Source organism: Amblyomma americanum, chromosome 8 (assembly GCF_052857255.1).
Source record: "Amblyomma americanum isolate KBUSLIRL-KWMA chromosome 8, ASM5285725v1, whole genome shotgun sequence".
NCBI lineage: Eukaryota > Metazoa > Arthropoda > Arachnida > Ixodida > Ixodidae > Amblyomma > Amblyomma americanum.
The window spans coordinates 42719463-42727220 of NC_135504.1; the positions used below are offsets into that span (position 1 = coordinate 42719463).

At 46.6% G+C, this 7758-nt stretch overlaps 1 long non-coding RNA gene across 1 annotated transcript; it reads right to left on the reverse strand.

Annotated features, from left to right (window-relative positions):
* Nucleotides 1-273: 273 nt before the first annotated feature.
* Nucleotides 274-4765, reverse strand: LOC144100735 (uncharacterized). The gene is made up of 3 exons (XR_013307823.1): nucleotides 4638-4765; nucleotides 2117-2223; nucleotides 274-377 (listed from the first exon to the last, which is right to left on the reverse strand). It is a non-coding gene; the product is annotated as an uncharacterized LOC144100735 (long non-coding RNA).
* Nucleotides 4766-7758: the final 2993 nt, after the last annotated feature.

Genomic DNA, 7758 nt, shown 5'->3' on the forward strand with positions numbered 1-7758 from the left:
TCATAACATCTAATCAGTGATGTCCAGGTGGTTTAAATGCAATTTGTTTTTCTTCGGATGCTGCAAGGAAGTGGGCTTTTGTCCGGGGAGTAATGCACCGAATTTTTCCTCAAATTTCTGAAAACAAAACTCCATAAGAACCGACATTGGACAGCGTTTGGCAAATGTATGTATTTGTTAATTTACTAACGTTACCCTTAAAGGCCCTCTAGAAGAGGGTATTACAAGGGGGGAGGGTGTCTATTTAGGCTGAGGCTTGAGAACCCTCACCCACCTTTCATTTCAGCTTCGGCTTCAGCAGCCCGCCAAGCTCAGGACAGACAAGGCGACATTCACAGCCCGCAGGGGGTTGGCACATCCGAGAGACCAGAGGTACTCTGCGAAGGTCAAGCAACACTCATTGGCATGATGCAGCACAAATAACGTTGTAATAGGACGATTCGTTCACGTTCAAACATTGTAGACTGGTCGTCTAGCGGCCACTGGTTGGTTGTTTTCACAAAACATCCTCAAGATAAAAAAAACATAGTGATCCCACGAATCCCCAGGTATCGAAACTAATGCACGATTGATTATTGACGCCTCAATGCTCGTGACACACAAGATGTGTGCATTGAGTGGCACATTTATGCAGGGAAATTATGTTTGTGCAATCTCCGCACACAAGCCTCTAAAATATCTGCAAAGATCTGTCCGACATCTGAAATCTGTCCGGGGTCGAGAAATGTGCAGCGACAGAAGACCGCAACAAAGATGATGCTGATAGTTTTTTTTCGATGCCATAGGTGTCACACGCCACGAGTTCATCCCAAAAGGACAGACGATGAATAAGGTGTTTTATATCCGCGTGCTCCAACACATGAGAGATGCAATGCGATGCCGTCGCCCTGACTTATTGGCATCTGGACAATGGAACATTTTCCAAGATAACGCAAGGGCGCACTGCGTGTCAAAATTTCTCGCCAAGCACAGCATTACTGTACTTACAACAACCGCCATACTCGCCTGACCTCTCCCCATGCGATTTTTTTCCTCTTTCCTCGTGCCCTAAAAGAGCCCTAAAATCGCTGGATGGGGAGCGCAGCGGCCATTCAAGATGCCACGACAAAGGAGCTGACAACCATTCCAAAAGGCGCGTTGTGCAACTGTTTTCAAGACCACAAGAAGCGTTGGAAGCTGTGTAGAGAGTGCAAGGAAGCCGTCGTGGTTCCTTGCTTACAATGAAACACTTTAGTCAGTATAAGGACACATAGAGAGCGAGGAGGTATAATCTCCGCCCTCAAAGCAGTTTTGAGAATGAGGGAAAGGGACCGTATAATAGACCGCGCAACAGCTCTCACAGGGGCCGCGGCTAAATAAAGCAAACACAGAAAATGCAAAGAAAAATGGGGAGGTGGAAATAGTAAAGGAGTAGAAAAGACAACGAATTTGGAGAGCGATAGAAAAGGGAAAGGAGCGTTAAGCATGGCTCTCGGCGCACCGGGATGTTCGAATGAGGTTTTCTGCTGATTTTGCAAATCTTGTCACAGGGTCATATTCCACCTTTTTTATAAGTCTGAAATCTGCCAAAACATCATCTGCGTTCACAGAAAGTGCTGTCATTCTATTGTAGCTACAAATTTTTTAAAATCATTCAAGAATTCGATGTGGCGTTGCTCTTTAAAAGCGTCCGCTGTTGGAATTCAAATAATTAAGGGGGCCATATTGAAAGGCAATGTCACTATTGCTATTGTGAATTCGCATAACCCCTTAGCCAACACTGCGTCTAAGCGGCTAACTAAAAGGCCTCTAAAGGCCGAAGCCGTGCTGTAACTTTCACTATGTTGTACTAAACGCAGTAAGCTTGCAGTTCTTCGCAAAGAGTGAACAAGGGTAAACGCAACAAATATCTAGAAAGAAAGTCATTGCCTTCGTGCATTTGCCAAAAATTCCGCTCAAAGGAACAGTGCCGCGTTGGCCAAGAAGCGTGCAGATGAAACAAGTGAGGATCGCTAGAACTGAACCAGAACGCAGCCCTCACATTTCTGAAACATAAATCAGCCACTGATTCAGGAAATTTGAATCTCAACTCTCTGGGCAACCCATATAAGATTGCTGCTTGCTTAATACTGCTCACCTGCTGGCTGGATTGCGGACCTTGGCCTCTGTATCTGTTCGCAGCTGTAGCCATGAGAGTAAAAGCCATCACAGCGAGTGCGATGATACCCGCCGAAGGGGGGCTGCCTGTGAAAAGACAAGGTGCAGTTTTATGATTACAGGCACCTGTACTGCAGTAACACAATCCACTGAATCGTAAGTTCACACGATTTCAAGCGGTTTCCAAAGAAGAAAGGGCACCGCTCTCGTTGCTTGCTTACCTGTCGATATAGGGTGCCTACTCAACTTCGCAAGAGCAATAGAAGAGTTAACTTCGAAAACTACCTCCACCTGAAACATCTACCTAGACCTTTCTTTCTACTCTTTTCCAGCACTGAGTGCGGGAAGGGGCGAGAGGAGTTGAGAAGTGAGGATGAGCAGAAAAAAAAATATATCAAAGATTGAGAGAGAGGAAAGGGATTACAGAACGGAAACAGAACAGGGGAGGCGATAAAAATGCTAGCCGTTGGCCCATATACTCCCAAAAATACTAAACGAATATATACACACTGGGGGCTTTAACCGACAAGAGGTGAGCTTTCACAATGCGCAATGTTTTTTGTTTAAAATTTTTTCGAGTCTGTTGCTTGGTACTTGTATTTTTATTAGGATTTCTGTCAATTTGGCTATTGTTTTCTCCTTTTTGTCTTTAATGTGGTCTTTTTAAACCTTCCACTGCTTTTTTTTTCCTGGGTGTCTGCCGTGCAATTGTCTTCTGTCTCCCGTCTTAAGCTTATCTGTTTTAGTCGAAAAAATTATCGGGTTGTTCCGGGAAAATAAAGATGTAGTTATTGTAGTGTTTTGAAGAGACAGGAAAGTAGTTTTTACGAGCTACTTTTGGCAGCATCCAAGCACACGGTTTCAATCCTCTTCCCAGAGAGAAATTAAGCCTGAGCAGTGCAGAAAAATGGCCAAACCGCAAATTTTGCCTGTCGAATACGCCCTTCGGTATATGGTACAAAGTTGCATTAGGAGGAAGACTTTGGCTTAGTCCCTTAGCCAACAGAGCGGCTAAGGGTTTTAGTAAAATGCTTATACCGACTCTCTCCTGGTCTCCTTTCCTGGTGTGCCTTTCGTCGCCTCTTCCCCTTCTCTATGGACATTATACTAAAACGTTACCGAGCCAAATTATTTCGCATTAAGAGCTTTCACTGCAAGACTAAATCATGATCGAGCGCAAACAGTTAATTTTGCAAAGTGACTTTTTCTGAAATGTGACGATTGAGTCGGATTTTGCACGGCGCAGGAAAAAAGTCACAAAGCTGGAAAATCAGGAGCTCACATGCAACCGCGCTACAGGAAAATTTCTTTTTGACAATACAAAAGTCAGGAAAAGCACTTGTGAAAATTTATTTCCATTACATTTCTTCGTAGTGAGGGATCAGAAACGCATTCAGATAATTTTCAGTTGGAGGACTGCAGAACAGCGGGAAATTGACTATACAAAAGACACCATTTAACACTCAAAATGGGCAATACATGCAAGTAGACGTTTGCGGGACAGTTCGTTTGACAGAACAGAATAGAATAACGTGGACGCAGGAAGACGAAGGTTTAAGCTCTTCATTTTTTATTCAGTGCGTCTGTCATTCAGCTTTATCGTCCTTTCTGGTATTGGTACTCCCCCCCCAAAAAAACAACGAAGAAAAAATTGCCTGCTCGGTGCCGGGTTTCGTTGATCAGCAAACGTTGTGGTTGCCATATAAATCGAAACGCATCGGTGGAGCAAAGTAACAGACCAAGGACAAAGTAGTTAGATTATTTCTAGCACCAGTTATTTCTTTTATTATTATTTTTTCGTTGTTGGCTAAAAGACCGCTCTTGTATACCCTGCTATGGACATACAGGGACAAATTCCACTTTCCAGCGTCTTTCAGATAGTACTTCCGAGCAAAAACCTCCTTTTAGCACCGACTTCTACATCCATGCAGCACATATGCGCTTCTCCCTGACGTAGTCTGAAAGACAATGTCCCTAACAAATAATAATTAAGGGAACTTTTTTTCAAATATCTGATCAGTGCTGTCCAGGCGGCTTAGATGTAATATTTCTTCTACTTCTGGTGATGTTGTAGGGAAGTGGGCTTCTTGGTCCTGGGGAGTACAGCCTCGAATTTCTCCTCAACTATCTGGCGTCAATACAATCCTGTAAGGAGCGACATTCAACAGCACATGGCGATGGTATTTGTGGTAACCTTCAGTGACTCACGTCGTACTTAAGGTGAGACTTCAGAGCCCCGAATTGCCCAGGATTTCCTGCTTTTAAAACCACAATACTTCACTTTTTAATTTTCTGGACGAGCAACTAACCTAGTTCCAGCATGATACTACGGCAGTCGGTGAAGCCTGGCGACGCATTCTTCTCAATGAAATGGTCACTTCTCACGAGCACTGAATCGCACCATTCTCAACTGCCTCTCATATAGCTGCCCGAAAGACAAAAATTCAACCGAAAGACAAAAATTCAACTTTATTTGGAGATAAGTCTCCCCTTTCACTTACGCTCGCTGACTCAAAGATGAACCGATACAGCGGCCCGCCAAGCTCAGGGCAGACAAGGCGACATCCAGAACCCGAAGCGGGTTTGCCCTTCCGAGACGCCAGAGGCTTCCTGCGAAAGCGAAGGGATACTCACTTGCAAGACGAAGCGCAAGAAACTTTACGAATAGCACAATTCATCCACGTTTAAACATTGTAGGCGAATTGCGTAGCGGCAACTGATCATATTTTTCGAAATTATCCACAGGATACACATGGGTACTTTGCCCCAAGTCTTCCCTTTCGGTTTGCTTTCCCACAATGCACCCTCCCACGACCGGTCCCGAGGGGCGGGGGGGGGGGGGGCACCGTCAACCTCCCTAGTTACTTGCCTTAACAAGAGTGGGCGCCTGCGTTGCAGGGACATGAGCGCCATGACGACATGACTGCGAAACGCGCGCGGGAGAGCACTCTCTTTACGGACGGGGAGAGCTCGTCGCGTGCGGACGTGTCGGCGGAGTTCTCCGTTCTTTGCCAGAGGGGCGAAGCCTCGTGGGAGATTACGGTCTCCCACATCTCGTCCCGTCCGGCTGCGGAGTGTCTCCCCAGCCATAGCGTGGGCGAACATTCGCTCGTAACCGTGATGGTGAGTCGGATGACCTCGATTCCTTAACGCATTTTGTTGCTGAGCTGACATTGTTGTTGTCGCAATAAATGCCTTCTCTGTGCCAGCCAGTGATGTTTCTTTGTTCCCATCAGAGCAAGGCCCACAGTGGTCGGCGTAATCTCGATAGCGTACGCGATCATGGGGTGGTATCCGGGTGGTTTTGAACGGTGTCAGCCGCCACTAAACGGGGAGAACCTACTTATACGCCTATTAAATCCTCACACTCTAGCACGAACGACCCACTCCCCACGGCCTTTCTTCTTGCCTTTCGTGTGTAGTCTCTGCCTGATGAAAACCAGTCGACGCCATCGGCTGGAGGGCCTTCTTTGAGGGGCATTCTCCAAGGCATTCTTGAATTGTAATGGACTGTTGTGCTAAGGCTAAAAAATGCCGACACAGTCAACGAAGGGCCGTTTGAATTTTTGATTAGCCTAAAACCTGTTCGTGGCTTTAATATGTGTAAGAGGAGGAGTATGAAAAAAAGGAAGGGGTGTCTGAGAGCATACTGGCGTTCTGCCTTGTGCGTGTGCTCACCTCAATATGGAGAGGCGCCAGCGACATGGGCACCAAGCCCTGGTTCTCATGCAGTCGAGGCCGCATCGAGCACATTAAACACCCATAACGTCCTTGCGGAAGGAAGTTGTGGGTGTTATGCGCATGCTGGCGCTTGTAAAATCAAACACTTTATTTGCAAGCCACAAGGATGTGGCAGCAAAAGGCTGCTGCTACCAGTGGCGACGCCAATGTCCTTCTCACAGTTCTGAATGTCCCTCGCGTTTTGCAGGCGCGGCTGAAATCTCTCCCGTCTGCGGTATTTCAGGTACGCGTTTTGGATGACTGTCGCCGCCCTCTCACGAACCTCTGGCATCGCATTTTTTCCCGGCTGCGGACCACGTTAAAATTAAAAGTAGAAGAAAATAAGGCCAGTTTGTTGCAGGCAAACAAGGCAACAGAGAGAAGAGTCTGATGCTGCGGATGGTGTTCATGTTAGAAAAATAAAGCAATCTATGAAGGCCACGAATATGTACTTGCTGCTCATGCGGCAGGACTGGACGGCTCTAAGATGTCGGCCATCGGACGGCTGTAAGATGAGAAATAAACGGCAGCATCCAATAAGACTGAACATAGAGAATGCCAGGGACTATTATTTCAGGCAATCCGATCGTTTCTTCCACTCTGTGAAGGGCGGGGAAAGAATTTGCACAAAAAAGCAATACTTTTTCGCCATTCAGAATATAAGGTGTGTCGACCAAATTGATTTGGAACTTGCTTATTTAAATTTAAGAGCCTACAAGACGTCTCGTTCTTGATAACGAGAAAGTTCTTGGAATCGTCAGGGTCCATTCCGAGCAACCCATCCCGAACGAATTATTGTTTTTGCGCCATTAAGCTTAGCTTCCGTTCCTTACTGCAACACGCATCGCTGCTCCCTTTTGCTTCGTCTTGCCCATCTGAGAGGATTAGCTGACACATCCCAGCACTCCCGTAGACGAAGTGGCGTAAAGCAGCGGCGCCGTTGTGCTCCCGTGACCAGGTACTCTCTCCGTTGGATGTGCATACTCCTTGTACTCACAGGGTACTTCATGTTCATATCATTCATTACGTGATAATAATTATTCGGTTAACTACAAGCAAAAACACTGCTGAAGCAGACCAGCCTTCGACAGCTCTACTTCAATTTTATCCTAGGACAACATGGCAGTCTTAATTTCGTCTCCGTGTTTGTTTGTTTTTTGCCACTTGCATTTAGCTTTGCTGGGACGACCTGTAGTACATGTCGACGTGACATGTTTTGTTGGTTTTTTTATTCTGCCGTTATGAGCCATGGCTACTGCAGCTTTCTGTCTGGTGTTTATCCGATGAACCGCTAATGGGAACTGCACGATTGCACTCTCGTCTGGGACATGCCACATTGGAGAAAAATGTTCCTCTATGTCAGTAAGAAAATGAAGGCGCGAGTGACCACTGATAATCATGGACGCTTGTTTCGATGGATCGTTGCAGTAGAAGCCACGTGGAGCAAGACGTGACGATGATGAGGTGCCCCGTGGCCGGACTCACCCATCTGCTATGAAGGCGTAGCCAATTCAAACGATTCGCGGGCGTCACGGCGATGGCTGCGCCCGCCAAGACCCTCGGCTGCGGTCCATACTGCATGGAACTGCGATGGACGTGGTTGAACACACTCACGTCGTCGAGTGGGTGGTTGTTCTCATCTTGGCCCCCAACCAGGTACATTTCGTAGCCTGCGCGTGGTGGCGAGCGTTTTCGTTCACACTCTCAACCTTGAATATAAGCAGCTCACGACGATGAATAAGAAGAACAACTAGACAGGAAGAAAAAGGAAGTTGATATACCTAAGAGGCTGCCCTGACGCCGAGTATCTGAGTAAACGATGCCTTCGACAGCTGTTCTGAATGGAACAGTGTTGCTCTCGATGACCTTAACGATGTTGCGCTCAGTTTGCTGTACGACGAG